Genomic DNA, 26,003 nt, shown 5'->3' on the forward strand with positions numbered 1-26,003 from the left:
TAAATAATTGACTAGTTTCATCAATTATACTGACACTTATTATTGATGTATAATTTAAAGGTTTTTTTTACTTTAGAAATTGTACTTAATCTTAAACTTTTATTTTTTAAAATATTTTTATGGTGTTACAAAATAATATGAATGAGTGTTGTAATATTCGTACATTAACCGTATTTAATTTTTTAACATGGTTAATTAACATATTTTATAATAAAAAATTAAGAAAATAAAATTTAAATATAATAAAAAATAAATAATAGAATTTATAAATAATTAATATTAATATTAAAATAAATTTGAATGTAAAAATGTGTCCTACTATTTAAAAACAATGATAATTATTGCTCCTCAAAACCTATCATCCAAGGATAAGCATGAAATAGCAGTGTCATACCAACAAAATCAATCTTACATATCAGCACATACCTCACTGAGGACATCATTCGTTCTAGAGGCGTCTGTCTTGACTTTTCCAAAGGGAAGCTCTTTGAAATGTTTATAGAGATTTGGTATATCTTTGCAATGCTACTAAGGGAGCTGAATAGTTTGCCAAATTTATCAGCTTAAAATAAAGATCAAAGTGAAATGGAATCAGCTTGCAAACCTCAAGGGGCACATATTGTCGGTAGTTTTGAGAGCATGAAAACTTAAACGAAGTAATTAAAATAATAATGCGGAAATCATAAACACTCACATTGATCTCCCGAAGAACCGCAATCAAAGACGCAGGTTTATGAAGTCGGCGATGAACCGCCGGAGACGTCGCTGCTGCTGTCACCGAGAAGATCACCACACGGAACCAATCAATCTTTATCTTCCTTTTTAGCTAGAATCCATTCATTCTAATCAGTTGCTTTCCTAGTTATGCTCCATAGACCGAATCATCCATAGCCAATAGGAAACATGCTAAAGTAGCAGACACTGATCAGAACTTCAAGTAGACAGCTAAATAGTCACTTAGGGTAAAATCGAGATTAACTTATAATCTCAAGGGTCTCACATAGTAGAGAAGCAGGGATCCATTCTCCTACAACCCTTCTTGTCGCCATAGCACATGTGGTATGAATCACATGCTACGATGTTATTCTCTTTACCAAAAAGAGTGCATGTTTTTCCCAAATTTAACATCGTACAGATTTCGATCTAGACATTCCCAATGTCTAATCCTGAATTCAACATATGAATTCTAACCTGGCTTCAAGCAGATTCAGTAAATGGTGGGTTCATTTACTCCAATCATTACACAAATGATCTCATCTTGACACTAATATCAAGGCGACCTTAACTTATGGGTATGTCTCTATTCACAGCTACAAAAGCTGTCCCATAAGTAACGGTCTTACCTCTATTCGTACTTAACAAATAGAGATGATTGTCCATGTGAGTGGACCAATCCCAATCTGCCAACATGCTTATCGAGACTTTTATTCGAATGTAACCAAGACATATATAAGACATATACACTGAATAGATCATGGAATTTTTCTTTTATCAAAAATGTCTTTACAATTGTTACATTCTCCGAAGTCCCAAAGACTTCATATGCCCATGAAATGACTCTTTAGTCAATGGCTTAGTAAAAGGATCAGCAAGCATATTCCGTGTAGGGATGTACTCAAGAATCACTTTTTTCTTGTCAACAATATCCCTTACAAAATTATACTTAATTTCTATATGCTTGCCTTTGCTGTGATATTTGGGATCCTTGGAAAAAGCTATTGCAGCTTGACTGTCACAATACACAGTAACAGGACTTCCACTATCCTCAGTAATCCTCAAATGCTTCAGGAACCGTCTTAACCAGACAGCCTCTTGCACAGCCGCTGCACAAGCCACATACTCAGCTTCCATTGTCGATAAGGCTACACAAGCCTGCTTCTTGCTATTCCATGAGATGGCGCCATCATTCAGCAAGAAGACATAGCCAGATGTGGATTTTCTGTCATCAAGGTCCCCTGCCCAATCTGCATCTGAGTAGCCACTTAGGTTCATATCTGATCCTTGGAAACAGAGGCAATAATCAGCTGTTCCTTTAAGATATCTGAATATCCTCTTCACCGCTTTCCAGTGTCTCGATCCTGAGTTTGACTGGAAACGACTAACTAAGCCAACAGCATAGCTTATATCGGGACGAGTACACAACATAGTGTACATCAAACTACCAATAGCACTGGCATATGGTTTCTTCTTCATTTCGGCTATTTCATCAGGAGTCTTGGGATACATACTTTTGCTCAAGATAGTACCTTTTGCAATAGGCATCTGTTCAATATTATAATATGACATATTGAAGTGTTGCAGCATCTTAGTGATATAAGCTTCTTGAGACAAACCCAAAAGCCTCTTTGATCGGTCTCTAACGATCTTCACTCCTAAGATGTACTCTGCTTCTCCCATATCTATTATGTCAAATTGTGATGAAAGCCAACTTTTAACTTCTATCACACTCTTTATGTCACTTCCAACTATTAGCATATCATCAACATATAATGATAAAATGACAAGCTTTCCTTTTTCCTTTCTTAGGTAAACACAATGATCTTCATTGATCATTTCGAAACCATAAGATAATATTACTTCATTAAATCTTATGTTTCATTGTCTTGACGCTTGCTTTAGCCCATATATAGACTTCCGAAGTCTACATACTCTTTTCTCTTGGCCTTCAGCAACATAACCTTCTGGTTGTACTATATAGATTTCTTCGTCAAGATTACCATTAAGGAAAGCCGTTTTTACATCCATCCGATGTAATTCCATGTCATAGTGTGCTACAATAGCTAGGATGACACGTATTGACACAAACTTCACAACTGGGGAGAATGTCTCTTCAAAGTCAATACCCTCCATTTGGGTATATCCTTTTGCAACCAATCGAGCTTTGTATCGATTAATCGATCCATCTGCTTTCCTCTTTACTTTGAGAATCCACTTATTCCCAATAGCCCTTCAGCCCGGAGGAAGATCGACTAAATCCCAAACTTGATTCTTTCTCATTGACTCCATTTCCTCATCCATTGCAACTTTCCATTCTTTTCTAACTGAGCTGCTCATAGCTTCCTCAACTGTTCGAGGTTCCTCATCGTCAACTGGGAGAACCATTAATGCCTCATTCTCAATATCAAACCTTCTCCGAGGAATAATCTGACGACTACTTCTTCGAAGGTTTGACTGTTGAGAAACTGACTCATTCAGTGGCAAATTACTCCCACTCGGTTGACTAGATTCAGGCATCTCCTGATTTGTTGATAAAGGAACATTATCCTCCTCCTCTATCTCATATAGAGGAATTGTCTTATCAACTTCACCTCGTGTTGGGAACTCAATTTCTAGAAAAGTAGCATCTCTTGACTCTATCTCAGAGATGGTTCCATCTTGTCGCTCACCAATAAAAACATAACCCTTAGAGGTCTCAGAGTACCTTATAAAGATACACTTCTTACCTCTGGGTCCTAGTTTTCCATATTCGTGAGTCTTATCATGAACGTAGGCAGCTGACCCCCAAGGTCTCAGATTACTCAGATCCGGCTTTCTGCCTGTCCAACGTTTATGTGGGGTAGATGGAACTGACTTTGAAGGCACTTTGTTAAGTATGTAGGTCGCTACTAATAATGTATCTCCCCAATAGGAGATTGGCAAATTAGCCTGCACCATCATAGACCTAACCATTTCAAGAAGAGTCCTATTTCTTCTTTCAGCAACCCCATTTTGCTGTGGAGTTCCAGGGATAGTAAGCTGTCTAATAATCCCTTTCTCATTACACATTGTCTTGAACTGATCAGACAAATATTCTCCTCCACGGTCAGTGCGCAAGGTTTTAACCTTACGTTCCAATTGATTCTCAACTTCATTCAAGTAACGAATAAAGCAATCCCATGCTTCAGATTTGTGAGAAATCAAATACACATGACCAAAACGTGTGAAGTCATCAATAAATGTAATGAAATAAGAACTCCCATTTCTAGCCTTCACATTCATTGGACCACAAATATCCGAATGAATTAATTGCAATGGTGATTCAGCCCTAATAGCCTTACCAAACGGTTTCCTAGTCGTCTTTCCAGCAAGACAATGCTCACATACAGACAAGTTAATCTTAGCATGAGTGCCTAATAGGCCCTCCTTAGCTAGTCTATTCATTCGTTCTTGTCCTATATGTCCCAATCTAGCATGCCAAATTTCATCATTAACATCAGCATTACCTAGTAAGAGCAATGTTTGAAAAATAACTATTATTATTTGGTTCTACATCAAGAACCATAAAACCATTTGTTACATAACCATATCCAATTAACACAGAGTTAATTTGAAGTTCCACACAATGGCTATAAAAATTTACATTGTAACCTAAATCAAGAAAACAAATAACGGAAACCAGATTCCGTCGAATCTCAGGAGCGTACAAGACATCATGTAGAAACAAGGTGCCTCCACCACGTAGGTTGAGCTTGCAAGTGCCAATTCCTTTGACTTCTATTCTTGCATTATTTCCTACATATATCCATTTGTTGTCAGCTGGTACCCGACGGTAATCCACATATGTAGCTCGATCACGAGCTACGTGGTTCGTTGCTCCTAAATTTACAATCCACAAAGGATACGAATCAGCTAACAACACTGTACTTGCAACATATTGCTCGTGGAAAGAAGAAAAAATTGTTTTTACCTTTTCAGGCTCAGTACAATCCCGAGCAAAATGGCCCTTCTTGCCACAGTTGAAGCAGGTCAACTTGCTCCTAGGTTTTTGTCCATTTTTCTTTCCTTTCTTCTTGATTTGGTTTTTCGCAGCAACAGCATGAACCTCCTTTCCTTTCCCCTTTCCTTTCTTGAACCACTTGTTCTTATTCTTAGAACCAGAACCTTCAGCTACAAAAGCTTGACCCGAAATCCTTGCGGATTCAATCCTCTCCGCCTCAAGTTCCACATGGCGTGAGACATCAGTGAAAGTCTTGATACTCTCACTATGGGTCAGGTTCTGTTTCATCGTTTCCCAAGAATCAGGAAGGGAACGGATAACTGCCTGAACCTGTTGTTCATCGATCAACGTATAACTTGCAGTCTTCAGCTCTCGAATCATGTTACCCATCTCCCTGAGATGTTGGGCCATGGTAACATTCGAGCGCTTCTTACAACTATCAAACTTGATAGTTAGTCGTGAGCTTACTCGGCTCGACTCCACTGTATTTCTCTCTAAGGGCTACCCAGTAATGGCTCATACTCAAATACTAGGTCATCTACCATTGAACTAATCAATATGCCCTTAGCAATGGAGTCCTTCCTTTTCCATGCCTTATAGGCATCAAGGTCACGTCTGTGCTGTGCTGAAGAACCATCAACCGGTTCCTCTATAATTTGGTTTACAGCCTCCAGAACTTCTTGTTCCTCAAGGACATATTGTATCTTGAGGTGCCAGATTTTGTAGTTATCCCCATATAATTTCTCACCCTTATTGAGTTCAGCTATGATGTTTTTAGTTGCCATGATCTACATAAATAAATAAATTATTTATTATTTCAGTGTAATTCATATATGTGCAACTATTTATTGACTCAGTGTAAATTAGAGTTAGTTTACAAAATCAAGTGATAACATTGTTTCCACTCATCATTTGTATGTTCTAATCTAATCAACACTACTCAATTATATTACACATATCCCAACTAATGAACAAATCATTTTATATGAACAAATCATATTTATATGAACTAATCATATCATGAAATGAACTAATCATTTCCAAGTTAGTTAACATATAACATAACTTTTATTACATAATTATGTTCGTACAAAACAACAGAAATTATTACATGACTCAAAAACTAGATGAGCTAACACTGTTCGTACATAACGACAGTAACAGAACAGTAATAAACTAGATAAGCTAGCACTACTCCCACTAGGATAAATGCTAGAGCAGTGGGTAATTGCATCCCGTTTATCCCAGATTCTATGATAGGTGGATCAGCCTCAGATGTATCCATTAGATCCATCTCTGGATCTTCTACACACTCCTGAGGATCCTCCTCTGATCCTTCGGGATCCATCTCTAGATCCTCCTCAGGATCCATCTCTGGATCGTCCTTGGAATCCAGCTCTGGATCTTCCTCAAAATCTTCAGGATCCATTTCTGGATCCTCTTCAAATTCTTCAAGGTTCATTTCAGGATCATCTTCAGATTCTACAGGATTTGGATCCTCCTCTAAATCTTCAGACTCCATTTCTGGATCCTCTTCAGATTCATCAGGACCCCATTGCAGATGAAGTAGCTGTCTGCACATCTCTGAGTATGAGATGTGCCCATCAGAATCATCCCAAAGTTGGAATGCTATCTGCCTCAGATGTTCCGATAATGAATAAACCAGAGAAAATCTTCTTTCTGTTTCCTGAACGGGATACCCTTCTTGCTCAAGATTCCAGAACAACCAATCGAGCCGACCAATAAGCCTACCGACTCCGTGATCCGGGTCATATTCCAGCTTCTTGATCTCCTCCCACAGCTCATGTTGTCGTTCATAGCGACCAGTCATCGTGTATATCGTTCTTTGTATCTGGAATTGAAAAACATGATGTCAGTACAAAACCGACTGACCAGTACAAAACCGGTCAAATTCAATTCCCACATATAGAACAAAATATACAGTATACACAAGCAATTAAGAAAAACAAATTTCCTTATTTTTTTTTTGGGAGTCTCATGTGACTGACACATTGGATTGGTCGATCATGAATCCGAATCTTAATCTTAATCTACTATCCTCATTAGAACTAATCTAATTGGACCTATGTTCTGTTTTCGTTTAAGCCCATTTGAGTCAATCACAGACTTATTAATCAAACTCAGATCTGTTTGATTTATCCAATGCCCATTGGATTAAGTCTAAGTCATTAGAACAAATCTAATGTTTTTGATCAAATCTGACACAACGGAACTAATCCGGTCGCATTTAATCAGTCCAACTTCTGTAATCAAGAATACCCAACTTCTTTAGTTAAGATCACCCTTATTAATTCAATAATAAACTGGGCTGGTTAAACCAACAAATAATTTGAACCAGCTTTAGATATTATTGAATCAAATTGGTCTGCTTAAATTAACTAATAATTTAAACCAGACCGGGGTTTGATCGATCAAGTTGGTAGGGTTCTATTTTCGGTAAATTGAACCATAATTTAATTAAATATTTATTTATTAATTAATAATACATTCCTATATGTATTTAATTAATTAATAAAAATATTTAATTAAATTTACCTACTGTTCATGTCGTGAAGAAGAAAGAATTTTTTTTTAAAATTTATGCATGTTTTTTTCTTCACGTTTTTTGTTTTTTTTCTACAGTGTTTCATTAAAAACACTGTTCATGTTTTTTTTTTTCCTTCATGCTTTGCTGTGCTTCGAGAGAAAAACAAACTGTACCTTTAATCGATTCAGTACATATTTTTCTCTTTGTCAAAAAACACTGTTCGTGATTTTAATTTCTCTTCAATCGATTGTATAATCGATTCTGTGAGCAATTTTTTTTCAATCGATTCATGAATCAATTCAGCAAGGCACTGTGTCATCAATTGAATCGATTCAATTCTTTATCAATCGATTCAAATATTTGAATCGATTGAACAATCGATTAAAACAAACAAAATACACACTGTTCATTATTTTCTTCGCGACAGAAGAAGAAAAACGCGAGTTTTTTCCGCGTCGATTTTCATGCTTTTAAATCTAAGCACGCTCTGATACCATTGTCAGTAGTTTTGAAAGCATGAAAACTTAAACGAAGTAATTAAAATAATAATGCGGAAATCATAAACACTCACATTGATCTCCCGAAGAACCGCAATCAAAGACGCCGGTTGATGAAGTCGTCGATGAACCGCCGGAGACGTCGCTGCTGCTGTCGCCGAGAAGATCACCACACAGAACCTTCTCGGACTCTTCCACAAACCAAATCCCGCTCTGGATGTTCTTCCTTTGCTCGACCAAATCACCTCACAGCTCTCTTCTCTGAACACCTTTGCATCAACCTCTACCTCTCCTCTGATTGCCTTGGACGCCTTTTATAAGAAGGCTGAGAAAGACGAAGGGGAAAGGACGCCCCTTCGTCTCCTTGGCGTTTCCAGCAAACTTCCATTTGCAGCAGCGAAAGGGACGAACCCTTTCGTCTGCCAAGTATAACGCCCAACAATATGTTGGTCTTTTTGGTTTTCCAACATTTAAGCAAGGAAAAGCAGCAGAGTAACTCAATTGCATTCTATGATGTCTCACAAAATAATCATAAACAATTACCTCAATTGGTTCTTTTGGTTGCCGTGACACTGCCTCCTCTTGTAGCCGTTGAAACCGCGGGTCAGTTTGCTACTACAAGAGGGCTCCTCCGTCTCGTGAGATACATCCGCAGGTTTGTTGTGGCGACGCACTTCGCTTTGCCTGCTACGATTGCTGGGCGTCACCCAACCGTTGGGTGCCAACTCCACCGCCACCAATAAAGTGAAGGAGCCGTGAGTCGTCAAGTTTGGACGAGTAAACGTGAGTCGTCATCCCTAAATAAAAAATAGTAGTAGGATCTATTTCATGCTTTGAAGTATCAATGTAACGGGGGCAGTATGTATTAAGGATTATCTATTTCATGCTTCGTTAATATCTATTTCACAAAAATTATCTACATGCAACAAAATGGATATTCGATCTAAAGGAAATAGTAAATAGATCTAAAGGACAACTCGATCTTTTGATCCGTTGATGAATTATGAAATGCTAACTTCATAATTAAATCCTATATGTAATATTAAAAGAGGGAGTTTCCGACTTTATAGCATTTGAAATTTTGTTCCCTGTTGCAACCTATTTTCTCCTCTTGAGTTTCACTCCTTATAGATCTTGAACAATTGCTTCTCAAAGATTGCACAAGAAGATGCTTAATCTGTTATAAGTGCAGATTTTTTTGGAATCGCTGTTCTAGAGTTCTTCAATCAATAACAATTACCTTCTAATGTCTAAAATGATACATCCAGAGCTTGTGTACAATTTTTCTATTTGGTTTGTTCATAAAACTTCCAGATTCAACCAAGGAATTAAATGCAAAAAATAGACAAGACTTTTTATATTAAATCCGTCAACTAATTAGTAATAGATTAAGCATAGTGACAGCGTGAGATGTGTGTCGTGAAAAATATAATTCTATTTGGTAGAAAATTTGACGTCTAAAAATTATTAGAGTGTATACTAAAAGTCTAGCTTTTTGTAAATATTATTTTGAAAAAAAGAATTACATTGGTCAAATGTCTACATTTATATGCTAAGTGTAGTTGTTCAATTAATTTATATTGTAGATAACATGGTGTGTGGTGTCATATACAGAAGATCATGTTATCAGTTCTTTATAAGTTATAAATAGTAGCTCACGACTAAGATGGATAGGAACAAACCATTGAAATAGTCGTAGTGTAATTTGGTATTAATTTATCTTAACTATAAAATTACACTAGTACACTCTGAGTGTAATGAGTAGGACCATTTGAGATAGTTTCTTTTTATACTAACTCTTTAAAAGAACAAGATCTCTATTATTATGAAAGTATGTATTTTTAATCATGATATAATAATAAGCACGTATACTTAATATTTATTTCTTTAATTTATCAAAGAGTGTGATTTAGTTTGATAAATCAATAGGCCCGATAAGTTGGAAAATGATATTATTTATATGGTGTGTTGTTGATTATATAGAATAAAACTGTGTCCTAGTAATCTAGGTTGATGATGTCCTCTTGAGGAGCTCATAAGGATTGTCATGTAAACGCTGCAGGTAGACTTAGTCGGACATGACAATAAGGTTGAGTGGTACTACTCTTGGAGCTAGATATTAATTAAGTGAGTTGTCAGTAAATCATTTAATTAGTGAACATTCGGTATCTTAAACACAAGGAGATTAACACGCTCATGATAAGAATGAGCCCATATAGTAATATAGGATTGGTGCGGTAGTTCAATAATAACTCTTTAGTGATATGAGTTATTATTAATGAACTCGAGTTGGGTGTTCGGGGCAAACACGGGAAGCTCAAGTTCATCAAAAGACCAAAATCAATTCCTCCTCTCGGTCTCTGTTGTAGCCTCTTATTAATAAAGTCTTATATCCACCTAAACTCAACTTCTTACCCACCTTAAGGTGGCCTGCCAAGCCAAGCTTGGAACCCAAACTAGGGCCGGCCAAACCAAGGCTAGATGGGTTCAAGTGGTGGTCGACTCTAACGTGGAGTCCAAGTAGGTGGTCGGCCACAATAAATTAAAAGGGGATTTTAATTTTAAAATCAATCCTTATGTGGAAGCAATGGTTTTAAAATACAGTTTAAAATTTAATCTTTCTTTTTATAGCTTTCTACAAAAGATTAAAAGAAAATTTTGATATCTTTCTTTATTTGTAGTTGAAAAGGAAGATTTTAATTTTGAAAAAAAATTTCCTTTTTTGTAACCATTCACATGTTTTAAAAGAGGAATTTTAATTTATAAAAGTTTTCTTTTATAACCAACTATAAAGGGAATTTTAAAAGAGAAATTTTTATTTTAAAAATTTTCGGAAACAAATAAGGAAGTTTTAATTTTATGTTTAAAACTTTCCTTATTTGGAGCTCAATGAGGTGGTCGGCCATAGAAACAATAAAAGAAAATTTTAATTAAATTTTCCTTTTAATTCATTGGCAAGGAAAATAAGGAAGTTTTATTTATGTCTAAAACTTTCCTTATTTGTCATGACCAAGGATTATAAAAGAGAGGGAGGGGTTGCCCATGAAACAAGATATCTATTATTTCTCTCCTCTCTTTTCCCTGGTGGTGGTCAGCCCTCTCCTCTCTTCTTTCTCTGTTCTCCTTTTGTTGAGGCCGACAACACTTGGAGATCTTATTTCATCTTGGTGGCCGGTTGCTTGTGGAGAAGAAGAATGGAAAGAATGCTTCCTTTGAAGAATAGTTGGTGGCCGAAACTTGCAAGGAGAAGAAGGAGGCTTGGGTGGATTCTCATCTCAATAGATCGTCGCCCACACGACGTCCGAGATAAGAAGAGGAATACGATAGAAGATCGTGAGGTATATAAGCAACAAAAGGTATAACTAGTTATTAGTTTCCGCATCATAACTAGTTCATTCTTTTGTTTAGATCTTGAAATACCAAACACAAGAGGCTAACGATTCTAGGCTATCGAATTTATGTTTCGATTTTGTGTTTCTTTTGTTTTACGATCTTGTGATTCGATTGTTCTTAGTGGTTAAACCTAGGGTTACTATAAGGGGATTAAATATTGAATTTTGTTGAAAGGCTTTATCTAGGAAGTGGTGCATGATCCCATACCCCAGAAGGCCTAGTGCCTCATTATGTTTAACTTGGAAGTCGATCTCTGAAATAAATATTTAATCAAATTTGTAACATGGGTGGATTTGGATTAATAATGTTAAGCATCATTTGCGATCCAAGTCTAAACCTCTAAGAACAGATAAGTTGAATTTGGAATCAATAATGTTAAGTTCTATTTGCGATTCCAAATTTAATTTCTAAAGAACACAATAGGTTGTTAGGAAAGGTTTGGGACTTGTACAAAATTTTTATACAGGGAAACCAATACGATATTCCGAGTAGCAACCAACAATTAATATCAGAGCTAGGGTTTGTCTCTGTGTGTTTGGTTTTTCAGTTTAATTATGCACATGTCATACATAATTTAGGCAGAATAATAATAGGATATGCTAACTCTGTGGTTGCAGGCTCCAACTATTATGACTTATTATGATTGTGTGTGATTGGACCCTTGGACATGTCAAGGGCATTTTATGTGTGTGCATGATTGTATTTATTAAATACAGCAGGAGTTGTATTAACCCTACAATTTTACATTTTTGTTCGATCTAGACATCATGTACATTCCCTTGTGGAATATAGGATCGATATATGTAAAATTCTATTTTTATCGCGGATCGTATCCTTGTAAGGTGTGGTACTATTGGAGGACCAGAGGCGCAGTAGAAAAGGAAGCTCGATGGACCCGACGACATGAACCCTAGGGCTGGCAATACACGGAGGACAGTGATGGAAGAAGTCATAATAGTTGGAAAATTAATTTCCATATTTATTGCTTTTATTTACTGTGATGTGTGTGTGTGCATGCGATGTGTGCTTGCATGATAAAATTCCTCACCTTAAATAACTAAGTGGGAGAGGGATTTTAAATAAATTTCACGGTCTCCATTACTGGTTTGAAAGTGATGCAAACAAACTTGCGTGTTGGCTCTGAGTGTCTTCCTCCACAATGGATGAATTTGTTTGCGGGTCACTAGATCAAACTTCCTTTTATTGATGATTATAGGAAATTATTTAGAATCGTGTGATCTTCTCCAACTGAAGGTGCAAAATCCTTTTTAATGGACTAAATATCAAGTAATGGTATACACTTAGACACATTCAATAATATCCTCCCCAACGGAGTCACTGCTATTTTTTGCGTAACCAAAGGAAAACCAACTATTAATTTTATTTGTCATAAAGTTAGGATGATAAGATAATAAAATTAATGGGTAAAATCTCCTCTTACAAATATTTGAATTTGTATACGTCCACACTAACGTGGCATGCAAAATTCACGGTGTTTTTAGGTGTTGGTAAATTTAAATAGTATTGTTTGAGAAATCAGTATTATTCTAAATTTAGAGTCTTGACCAAAACTTATTTTGTGATTCTTAAGATGACTTTCAACCTACTGGCTATTATACTGAAAGAGAACAAACTTAGTGGTCTCAATTACAGAGATTGGAAATGAAACCTGGATATTATCCTAACTGCTGAATGCTATAAATTTGTACTGATGGAGGTCTATCCTAATGTGCCGAATGACGATTCTATTGAAGAGGAGATTGAGTATTGAAGCTCTAATGGCCCAGATGCAAGAGATCGTGGCTAATTTCAGTCAGGCATCACATGGTTTTGAGTCACATGAGACTCAAAATCCATCAGATGGTGATGATTAGCATTTTCTGAGGTATGTTTAATTACACTTTAGTTTTTTATTTATCATATATAGACCGTGTTAATATATTTATTCTATTTTGATATTATAGTATGCTCATTTAATTTCTAAATGTTTTATTAATATATGTTTCAGGAGTCACGTTCGGTTCTATTTAAATATTGGCTCTTCGTATCATCATATGCTTATTTTTTGTTTAGGTATCAGTTTATTATAAAAAAATTCTTAATACATATATACAAAAATGTTTATTTATGCGTCAAGATGATCATTTGATATTTGTCTTTTGACAGGATTTCCAGCATTTTCTTGTATTCTTGTATTATTTAGAGTACGTTGCACTATGATATGTATTTTGCAAACTTGGATTTATATATGACTATTTATATTTATATTCTGCAGAATTGTTTTGTTTAGTTTATTTTAGATGATTTTGATTGTTTCTAATAGTATAAATGTTAGTTTATTATATGTTTGTATCAAGAAGTATGAATGAATTGTTAGGATGTTGTGATTGTTTAAGTGTGGATTGTGTAAATGTGATTATTTATATGTGATTGTTATATATATGATGTATGTGTGGATTATATGTTTGTATGAAGAAGTATAAATGAATTGTTAGGATGTTATGATTGTTTAAGTGTGGATTGTGTAAATGTGATTGTTTATATGTGATTGTTATATATATGATGTATGCGTGGAAAGTATGTAATGGATTATAATGTCATCGTCTGTGATAGTTTGGATATTTGAAAATTGTACATATGGAAAGCGCGAAAGCAGGCTGAACCTGTGGATTTTTTTTTGGTTTACCGACGGAATACCGACGGAAATCACGTTTTGTCGGTAAATATCGAAAAAGCTACCGATTGAATCATTGATTTTCATCGGTATGTCGATAGGGTACCGACGGAAATCAATGATTCTGTCGGTAACCACAGACAGAAAGGGATTTTCCATAAGTAATTACCGACAGAAAAGGGGTTTCAGTCGATACCCTATCGACTGCCAAAAAATGCTGTTCCGGCGTTGCCACCGACAGAATTATGATCCGTCGGTATAATATTTTCGACGGAATTCGATAATTCTGTCGGTAATTCCTTTTCCGATAGATCGGTTATACTTCAACAAGCTGCGTGGCTGAAATTCGGTTTCAATTTTTTTAGTGTATATGTCAATATGTTATAGGGCAGTGCTACATGCACACTGATTGCTAGAAAAAATCGACAAGGATTGAAATATAATGAGCTCAAGACACAGGTCTTATTAGGGCACTTATTTATATTTCTCTTCTGTTTACTATATATATATATATATATATATATATATATATATATAAAAGTCTTAGAAATACTTCATCTGAAATATAGGCCCCGCCTGTTAGGCTTATAGATACTTCATCAAAAATATATGGAAATTATTTTTGATTATATGGGTATCATTTCTCTCAAATATAAACCTTGGTGTTTTTTCCGTTTTCATTTTCTTGCATGTAGCTAATTTTTATGAGATAGATATTAACGAAGCATTAAATAGATAATCCTTAATACATATTGCCCCCATTACATTGATACTTCAAAGCATCCTACTACTGATTTTTATTTAGGGATCACGACTCACGGTTACTCCTCCAAACTTGATGACTAACGGCTCGGATGGCGGTGGAGCTGGCACCCAACGTTTGGATGACGCCAAGCAATCTAGCATCCGAAGTAAAGTGCACCGCAACAATAAACCTGCAGATATCTCTCAGGAGGTGTCCAACTATATTAATATTACCTAATTTATAAGATAAACAATACTACTACTCAGCTATATTAATAATTTAGAAAAATAATTATAATAATAATAATTATTATTTAGGAAGTTCCATCGGCAGGCTGTCGGACTCCAAAGTAGGGTTGCTTCGATACAATAAACCAATTTTGTATATGATATCATATACCATGCTAAAAATTTTAGTATAAAAAAATTTGTACTGATACCGTATCAAAAATTCGATATGCTGAAACTTCAATATACTAAATTTTCGATATAGTATAAATTGCATACTGATCGTACCGAAGATTTTGTTATACCGAAAATTTTGGTATACTGAAATCACTTTGATACTAAGAAATATAATAAATTCATAAGTCTCACATGTAACGCTCGAAAATTCTCAAAATAATTTTAGAAATATTCTATGATTTTTCTAGAATTTTAGAATATTTTTATGGGATTTTTAGAGTAGCGGAAGTAACAAAAATAAATAGGACCGTAAAATAACCTACGCGGGAATTGAACCTGAGATCTATGGGGTCCTATAACTTATGGTGAATTATGGTAACCAGGTGAACCCAGCAGGGCCGTGCTAAAAGGAAAGGGAAACAATTAAATTTATATTCAAGTGGGGCCGAAATTACCACTTAATATAAATAGGAAATTATTAAGTGAGGTTTATGTTTTTGATCGGGATTTTCTTCTCCTCAAACCCTCACCGCCGCCCACCTCTTCTTTCTCTCTCTCTCGGCGCACCAAGCCAAGGGCCGTAGGAGCACTTTCCGGCGACGACTTCGACACAAGGACGCTCCCCTCCGCGAGAGGAACGCTTAGACGCGAGAAGATCGTCGAAAGGATCGTCTCCTCCGGAAATCTAGCGATTAGAATCGTAAGAAAATCCGAACAGTAGGTAAGAAAACCTTTACCTGCAGTATAAGTAGCTTTTCGTACGATAGTGTGCTTTTAAATTGGCTATATGTAGATTTTTCGACGCATAGGGTGTATTTAACCCTCTTCGCAGGTTTAGGGATTTAGTTGAGCACCTCTAGATGGGCCAGACACGTTTTCCCCTTTCAGTTGGAGATTCTAGACGTTGTCGGTGCCTAGAGGTGGTCTCCCTAATAGAGAGGAGAGTTGGATTACACTAAGTGTTTGATAAAAATGCTCAGCTCAGTAAAATGCTACAGTAGGCATTTTTAATAGCAGTAAATGCAATAGAAATATTTAAGATAGCTTAGTTAGTCTTGGTACAGCATACATGGGACTACGGTCCAATGGGTGGGCACCCAAAGTCGCCTCTAGGTTCAGATAACTTAGTAAATGCAAGATAAATTAATCAGCTATGATCCAGTATTTTACTTTCAGTAGGGGCACTGTACGGGACTAGATGTCCTTGGGCTGGGCTCCCATAGTCGGTCCCTAGGTTTAGATAACCTAGTAAACCTTACTAAATTCGGGATTTACAACCCCGGGTCTAGTTAAGAATGCGCGCATAGCATGTACAGTTGCCGGGCCCATTAGCAGCATGATTATGTATTTTAATCTATTATGATAATAGCTTTCTAAACTCACAATCAGTCATGTGATTATATTTTAAAATCAGTTCTAGTTCAGCTTTAGTTTAACTCAGTTATGTTTCAGTTTAGTCCTTTCTTGTTGATACTTCAGTTATTGCCATGATTAGCTCTTGGTTTCTATGTTTTGTAAGATAGTATGCCATGCCTAGCATTCTCCATCATGTTTTCAATCAGCATCTTTCAAAAGCATGAACTCATCATATGCATGTTTTAGTGAGGTAGATGGTTTCTTACTAAGCTCTCAAGCTTACAGATACTTTTTCCTTATACTGCAGATAAAGGTAAAGGAAAAATGGACTAACGGAGGCTGGAGGTCAATGCAATGATGAAGATGTGTGTGGATGGAACTTGGAATAAGGATCTTAGGGAATTTCAGCAAGTTGTTTAAGCATTAGAACCTTTTAGTACTTTATTATTTCGCACTTTAGTATGTTAACTGCTATGAATTAGTTAATTATGCACCCTATCATGTTTAGAACACCATTTTGTGATGTTAGAATGTTTTCCAATTGTTTTAGAGCTTGTTGTATGTGATTTGGCACGAGACAGTGCTGAAATCAGACCATTGGCACGAAATCAGAAACCCCAATCGATCAGCCGATCGATTCAAGGGTTTCCAATCGATCGAAGGATCGACTGGGCAATTCGCCCCGCGAACAGTAGGCCTCTGGATCGATCATCCGATCGATCCAGCAGATTCTGTCGCGAACAGAAGGCTCTGGGATCGATCACTGGATCGATTGGCCAGTCTGGATCGATCAGCTGATCGATCCAGAATATTGGCCGAACTCAGTAGCGTGCTGAATCGATCACTGGATCGATTCGGCCATTCCAATCGATCTGTGGATCGATTGGGAGGTCTGACAATAGTGGAAAAACATTTATTTCAGTTCCTTGGCCATAGGGGATGTAGTATATGTTAGGTATACTTTAGATTACACCCCTTAGTACATGTAGAACCAAGAAATGTTAACAGCTTAGCAAAATTTTAATTAGTACAACTTCCGCACTTAGATATAAGGATGGTCTTGGAATAGTTAGCACAGCATAATGTGACGATCGACCTTATAGCTTAGTTAGTAGAAGGCGGGTCGTTACATCACAATACTCCCGTTCATAATACAAAGCATTAATAAATTGACAACAAACAATAAAATTTGAAAAATATGATCTATCATTAAAAATAATTAAAGTATTGATTACAAAAAGAAGTATTATTTCTTATCCAAGAAAAATTCCTTATTAAAAACACAAAATAAAATGCTTTTTAATTTATAGTAGGATGAAACCATTCCATAAGATAAAAAAAATCACCCAAAATATACCAGAGACGACTATCAGATTGCATCAGCAGGAGAACTTGGAACTCAAAACAATTGTTCACTTCTTCATTGGCGGCGGTGGTGCTGGCACCCAGCGTCTGGGTGACGCCGAGCAATCGTAGCACCCGAAGTGGAGTGAGCCGCTACAACAAACCTACATATGTTTCTCAAGAGGCGGAGGAGTAGTGACGTCTCTTGCAGCAGCAGATTGACCCGTGGCTTCTGCGGCTGCAAGAGGAGGCAGTGTCACAGAAGCTAACACCAAAAAGAAGAGAAATCAGAAGAAGAAGATAAGCTTCATCTTGATTGATCGTGTAGTTCGAATAAGAGTTGATGCTAGCTGAGTTTTAAAAGAGGAGGGGAACAGTGTGGTTGAAAAGAGTTAAGGAGGGGCAGGTGAAGGGGGGGGGGCAATTTCACGTGGTGTAGTCAGAGTTAAGTAGGGTTGCTTCGGTATAGTAAACCAAATTTTATATATAATATCTTATACCGTATTGAAAAGTTTAGTATAAAAAAATTTATACTGATACCGTATCAAAAATTCGATATGCTGAAACTTCAATATACTGAATTTTCGGTATAGTATAAATTGCATACAGATCGTTCCGAAGATTTTGTTATACCAAAAATTTTGATATACTGAAATCACTTTGACACTAAGAAATATAATCAATTCATAAGTCTCACAATACTCTCGTTCATAATACAAAGCATTAATAAATTGACAACAAATAATAAAATTTGAAAAATACGATCTATCATTAACAATAATTAAAGTATTGACTACAATTAAAGTATATATTGATTACAAAAGAAGTATTATTTCTTATCCAAGAAAATTTCCTTATAAAAAACACAAAATAAAATGTTTTTTAATTTATAGTAGGATGAAACTATTCCATAAGACAAAAAAATCACTCAAAATATACCAGAGACGACTATCAGATTGCATCAGCAGGAGAACTTGAAACTCGAAACAATTGTTCACTTCTTCACTGGCGACGGTAGTGCTGGCACCCAGCGTCTGGGTGACGCCGAGCAATCGTAGCACCCGAAGTGGAGTGAGCCGCTACAACAAACCTGCGGATGTTTCTCAGGAGGCGGAGGAGTCGTGGCGTCTCTTGCAACAGCAGATTGATCCGCGACTTCAGCGGCTGCAAGAGGAGGCAGTGTCACAGAAGCTAACACCAAAAAGAAGAGGAAGAAGAAGAAGATAAGCTTCATCTAAATTGATCGTGTAGTTCGAAGAAGAGTTGATGCTAACTGAGTTTTAAAAGAGGAGGGGGACAGTGTGGTTGAAAAGAGTTAAGGAGGGTAAGAGGGGGGGGGGGGGGGGGGCAATTTCACGTGGTGTAATCAGAGTTAAGTAGGGTTGCTTCAGTAAAAGTAAACCAAATTTTGTATATAATATCGTATATCGTACCAAAAATTTTAGTATAAAAAAATTTCTACTGATACCGTATCAAAAATTCGGTATATTGAAATTCAATATACTGAATATTGGGTATAGTATAAATTGCATACTGATCGTACCGAAAATTTTGTTATACCGAAAATTTTGATATACCGAAATCACTTTGACACTAAGAAATATAATCAATTCATAAATCTCACAATACTCTCGTTCATAATACAAAGCATTAATAAATTGACAACATATAATAAAATTTAAAAAATACGATCTATCGTTAACAATAATTAAAGTATTGATTACAATTAAAGTATATATATTGATTACAAAAGAAATATTATTTCTTATCCAAGAAAATATTCTTATAAAAAACACAAAATAAAATATTTTTTAATTTATAGTAGGATGAAACTATTCCATAAGAGAAAAAAATCACTCAAAATATACCAAAGACGACTATCAGATTGCATCAGCAGGAGAACTTGGAACTTGAAACAATTGTTCACTTCTTCACTGGTGGCGGTGGTGTTAGCACCCAGCGTCTGGGTGACGCCGAGCAATCGTAGCACCCGAAGTGGAGTGAGCGCTACAACAAACTTGCAGATGTTTCTCAGGAGGCGGAGGAGTTGTGGCGTCTCTTGCAGTAGCAGATTGACCTGCGGCTTCAGCGGCTACAAAAGGAGGCAGTGTCACAGAAGCTAACACCAAAAATAAGAGGAAGAAGAAGAAGAAGATAAGTTTCATCTAGATTGATCGTGTAGTTCGAAGAAGAGTTGATGCTAGCTGAGTTTTAAAAGAGGAGGGGAACACTTTGGTTGAAAAGAATTAAAGGGGGGGGGGGGGGGGGGGGGGGAGCAATTTCACATGGTGTAGTTAGAGTTAAGTAGGGTTGCTTCGGTATAGTAAACCAAATTTTGTATATGATATCGTATACTGTACCGAAAATTTTAGTATAAAATAATTTAATACCGTATCAAAAATTTGGTATGCTGAAACTTCAATATACTGAATTTTCGGTATATTATAAATTGCATACTGAACGTATCGAAGATTTTGTTATACCGAAAATTTTGACATACCGAAATCACTTTGACACTAAGAAATATAATCAATTCATAAGTCTCACAATATTCCCGTTCATAATACAAAGCATTAATAAATTGACAACAAACAATAATATTTGAAAAATACGATCTATCATTAACAATAATTAAAGTATTGATTACAAAAAGAAGTATTATTTCTTATCCAAGAAAATTTCCTTATAAAAAACACAAAATAAAATGCTTTTTAATTTATAACAGGTTGAAACCATTCCAAAAGTAAAAAAAATAACCCAAAATATACCAGAGACGACTGTCAAATTGCATCAGCAAGAGAACTTGGAACTTGAAACAATTGTTCACTTCTTCACTGGCGGCAGTGGTGCTGGCACCCAGCGTCTGGGTGACGCCGAGCAATCGTAGCACCCTAAGTGGAGTGAGCCGCTACAACAAACCCGCGGATGTTTCTCAGGAGGCGGAGGAGTCGTGGCGTCTCTTGCAGCAGCAAATTGACCCGCGGCTTCAGCGGCTACAAGAGGAGGCAGTGTCACAGAAACTAACACCAAAAAGAAGAGGAGGAAGAAGAAGAAGATAAGCTTCATCTTGATTGATCGTGTAGTTCGAAAAAGAGTTGAGGCTAGCTGAGTTTTAAAAGAGGAGGGGAACAGTGTAGTTGAAAAGAGTTAAGGAGGGGAAGCGGAGAGGGGGAGGGGGCAATTTCACCTAGTGTAGTTAGAGTTATGTAGAGTTGCTTCGGTACAATAAACCAAATTTTGTATATGATATAGTATACCGTACTGAAAATTTTAGTATAAAAAAATTTAATACCGTATCAAAAATTTGGTATGCGGAAACTTCAATATACTGAATTTTCGGTATATTATAAATTGCATACTGAACGTATCGAAGATTTTGTTATACCGAAAATTTTGACATACCGAAATCACTTTGACACTAAGAAATATAATCAATTCATAAGTCTCACAATACTCCCGTTCATAATACAAAGCATTAATAAATTGACAACAAACAATAATATTTTAAAAATACGATCTATCATTAACAATAATTAAAGTATTGATTACAAAAAGAAGTATTATTTCTTATCCAAGAAAATTTCCTTATAACAAACACAAAATAAAATGCTTTTTAATTTATAGCAGGATGAAACCATTCCAAAAGTAAAAAAAAATCACCCAAAATATACCAGAGACGACTATCAAATTGTATCAGCAGGAGAACTTGGAACTTGAAACAATTGTTCACTTCTTCACTGGCGGCAGTGGTGCTGGCACCCAGCGTCTGGGTGACGCTGAGCAATCGTAGCACCCGAAGTGGAGTGTGCCGCTACAACAAACCTGCGGATGTTTCTCAGGAGGCGGAGGAGTCGTGGCGTCTCTTGCAGCAGCAAATTGACCCGCGGCTTCAGCGGCTACAAGAGGAGGCAGTGTCACAGAAACTAACACCAAAAAGAAGAGAAGGAAGAAGAAGATAAGCTTCATCTTGATTTATCGTGTAGTTCGAAAAAGAGTTGATGCTAGCTGAGTTTTAAAAGAGGAGGGGAACAGTGTAGTTGAAAAGAGTTAAGGAGGGGAAGCGGAGAGGGGGAGGGGGCAATTTCACCTAGTGTAGTTAGAGTTATGTAGAGTTGCTTCGGTACAATAAACCAAATTTTGTATATGATATAGTATACCGTACCGAAAATTTTAGTATAAAAAAATTTGTACTGATACCGTATCAAAAATTCAATATGCTGAAACTTCAATAAACTGAATTTTCGGTATAGTATAAATTGCATACTGATCGTACTGAAGATTTTGTTATACCGAAAATTTTGGTATACCGAAATCACTTTGACACTAAGAAATATAATCAATTCATAAGTCTCACAATACTCCCGTTCATAATACAAAGCATTAATAAATTGACAACAAACAATAATATTTGAAAAAGACGATCTATCATTAACAATAATTAAAGTATTGATTACAAAAAGAAGTATTATTTCTTATCCAAGAAAATTTCCTTATAAAAAACACAAAATAAAATGCTTTTTAATTTATAGCAGGACGGAACTATTCCATAAGTCAAAAAAATCACCCTGAATATACCAGAGACGACTATCAAATTGTATCAACAGGAGAACTTGGAACTCGAAACAATTGTTCACTTCTTCACTGGCGGCGGTGGTGCTTGCACCCAGCGTCTGGGTGACGCCGAGCAATCGTAGCACCCGAAGTGGAGTGAGCCGCTACAACAAACCTGCGGATGTTTCTCAGGAGGCGGAGGAGTCGTGGCGTCTGTTGCAGCAGCAAATTGACCCGCGGCTTCAGCGGCTACAAGAGGAGGCCGTGTCACAGAAACTAACACCAAAAAGAAGAGGAGGAAGAAGAAGAAGATAAGTTTCATCTTGATTGATCGTGTAGTTCGAAAAAGAGTTGATGCTAGTTGAGTTTTAAAATAGGAGGAGAACAGTGTAGTTGAAAAGAGTTAAGGAGGGGAAGAGGAGAGGGGGAGGGGGCAATTTCACCTAGTGTAGTCAGAGTTAAGTTGGGTTGCTTCGGTACAGTAAACCAAATTTTGTATATGATATTGTATACCGTACCGAAAATTTTAGTATAAAAAATTTGTACTGATACCGTATCAAAAATTCAGTATGTTGAAACTTCAATAAACTAAATTTTCGGTATAGTATAAATTGCATACTGATCATACTGAAGATTTTGTTATACCGAAAATTTTGGTATACCGAAATCACTTTGACAATAAGAAATATAATCAATTCATAAGTCTCACAATACTCCCGTTCATAATACAAAGCATTAATAAATTGACAACGAACAATAAAATTTGAAAAATAAGATCTATCATTAACAATAATTAAAGTATTGATTACAATTAAGGTATATATTTATTACAAAAAAACTATTATTTCTTATCCAAGAAAATTTCCTTATTAAAAACACAAAATAAAATACTTTTTAATTTATAGTAGGATGAAACCATTCCATAAGACAAAAAAAAATCACTCAAAATATATCAGAGACGATCAGCAGGAGAACTTGGAACTCGAAACAATTGTTCACTTCTTCACTCGTGGCAGTGGTGCTGGCACCCAGCGTCTCGGTGACGCGGAGCAATCGTAGCACCCGAATTGGAGTGAGCCGCTATAGCAAACCTACGGATGTTTCTCAGGAGGCGAGGAGTCGTGGCGTCTCTTGCAGCAACAGATTGACCCGTGGCTTCATCGACTGTAAGAGGAGGCGGTGTCACAGAAGCTAACACAAAAAAGAAGAGAAAGAAGAAGAAAAAGATAAGCTTCATCTTGATTGATCATGTAGTTCGAAGAAGAGTTGATGCTAACTGAGTTTTAAAAGAGGAGGGAAACAGTGTGGTTGAAAAGAGTTAAGGAGGGGAAACAGAGGGGTGGGCAATTTCACGTGGTGTAGTTAGAGTTAAGTAGGATTGTTTTGGTACAGTAAATCAAATTTTGTATATGATATCGTATATTGTACCGAAAATTTTAGTATTTAAAAATTTGTACTGATACCATATCAAAAATTTGGTATGCTGAAACTTCAATATACTGAATTTTTGGTATAATCTAAATTGCATACTGATTGTACCGAAGATTTTGTTATACTGAAAATTTTGGTATGCTGAAATCATTTTGACACTAAGAAATATAATCAATTCATAAGTGTCACAATACTTCCGTTCATAATACAAAGCATTAATAAATTGATAACAAACAATAAAATTTGAAAAATACGATCTATCATTAACAATAATTAAAGTATTGATTACAAAAGAAGTATTATTTCTTATCCAAGAAAATTTCCTTAAAAAAAACACAAAATAAAATGATTTTTAATTTATAGTAGGATGAAACCATTCCATAAGACAAAAAAAAATCAGCCAAAATATACCAGAGACAACAGATTGCATCAGCAGGAGAACTTGGAACTCGAAACAATCGTTCACCTCTTCGCTGGCGGCGGTGGTGCTGGCACCCAGCGTCTGGGTGACGCCGAGAAATCGTAGCATCCGAAGGGGAGTGAGCGGCTACAGCAAACCTACAAATGTTTCTCAGGACGCGGAGGAGTCGTGGCGTCTCTTGCAGCAACAGATTGACCCGCGGCTTCAGCGGCTACAAGAGGAGATAGTGTCACAGAAGCTAACACCAAAAATAGGAGGAGGAAGAAGAAGAAGATAAGCTTCATTTTGATTGATCGTGTAGTTCGAAGAAGAGTTGATGCTAGCGGAGTTTTAAAAGAGGAGGGAAACAGTGTGGTTGAAAAGAATTAAGGAGGGGAGGTGGGGGGGGGGGGGGGGGGGGAAGGGCAATTTACGTGGTGTAGTCAGAGTTAAGTAGGGTTGCTTCGGTATAGTAAACCAAATTTTGTATATGATATCGTATACAGTACTGAAAATTTTAGTATAAAAAAAATTGTACTGATACCATATCAAAAATTTGGTATGCTGAAACTTCAATATACTGAATTTTCGGTATAATATAAATTGCATACTGATCATACTGAAAATTTTGTTATACCAATAATTTTGGTATACCGAAATTACTTTGACACTAAGAAATATAATCAATTCATAAGTCTCACAATACTCCCGTTCATAATACAAAGCATTAATAAATTGACAACAAACAATAAAATTTGAAAAATATGATCTATCATTAACAATTATTAGAGTATTGATTACAAAAAGAAGTATTATTTCTTATCCAAGAAAATTTCCTTATTAAAAACACAAAATAAAATGCTTTTTAATTTATAGTAGGATGAAACCATTTCATAAGACAAAAAAATCACCCAAAATATACCAGAGACAACTATCAAATTGCATCAACAGGAGAACTTGGAACTCAAAACAATTGTACACTTCTTCACTGGCGGCGGTGGTGCTGGCACCCAGCGTCTGGGTGATGCCGAGCAATCGTAGCACACGAAGTGGAGTGAGTCGCTACAACAAATCTGCGGATGCTTCTCAAGAGGCGAAGGAGTAGTGGCGTCTCTTGCAGCAACAGATGGACTCGCGTCTTCTGCGGCTGCAAGAGGAGGCAGTGTCACAGAAGCAAACCCCAAAAAGAAGAGAAATAAGAAGAAGAAGAAGAAGATAAGCTTCATCTTAATTGATCGTGTAGTTCAAATAAGAGTTGATGCTAGCTGAGTTTTAAAAGAGGAGGGGAACAATGTGGTTGAAAAGATTTAAGGAGGGGCAGCTGAGGGGGGGGGGGGGGGGGGCAATTTCACGTGGTGTTGTCGGAGTTAAGTAGGGCTGCTTCAGTATAGTAAACCAAATTTTCTATATAATATGTTATACCGTAATGAAAAGTTTAGTATAAAAAAATTTGTACTGATACCGTATCAAAAATTTGATATGCTGAAACTTCAAAATACTAAATTTTCGGTATGTAGGTTGGCATTAAACAGTTTTAAGCATGTCTTTTTCCTCCATGATTTACATTGGAATTAGATAGCCCGGTGTACTTAAGGTCCTACTTGGAACCTCTTAGCTTAATATTTGGTATGTATTTTGGTCGACTTAAGTAGTTCTAACCTGGCTTTTCTAGTCTCTAACCTGGCTTTTCTAGTCTTTAAGTCTACCCTGATCATCATGAACCTCGTAGCTTCTCGTTCAAGTAATTAAGCAGTTGTGTCTAACGTTCTAGTTGCTGCGGGCTTTTAATTCTTTAATACGTTTTCGGATGTCATTTAAAACTTGTTTTCATGGCTAAATCGTTTCTCTGAAGGTTGCTCGTAATCTTATTCTTTTTAAAACAATCATACGATTGTCTAATGAATTCACGTTGGAAAATTTTTAGAATGAATATTGGGATTTAGATCTTCACCGAATGGTAGACT

This window comes from Zingiber officinale, chromosome 2B (assembly GCF_018446385.1).
Source record: "Zingiber officinale cultivar Zhangliang chromosome 2B, Zo_v1.1, whole genome shotgun sequence".
Classification (NCBI taxonomy): Eukaryota; Viridiplantae; Streptophyta; class Magnoliopsida; order Zingiberales; family Zingiberaceae; genus Zingiber; species Zingiber officinale.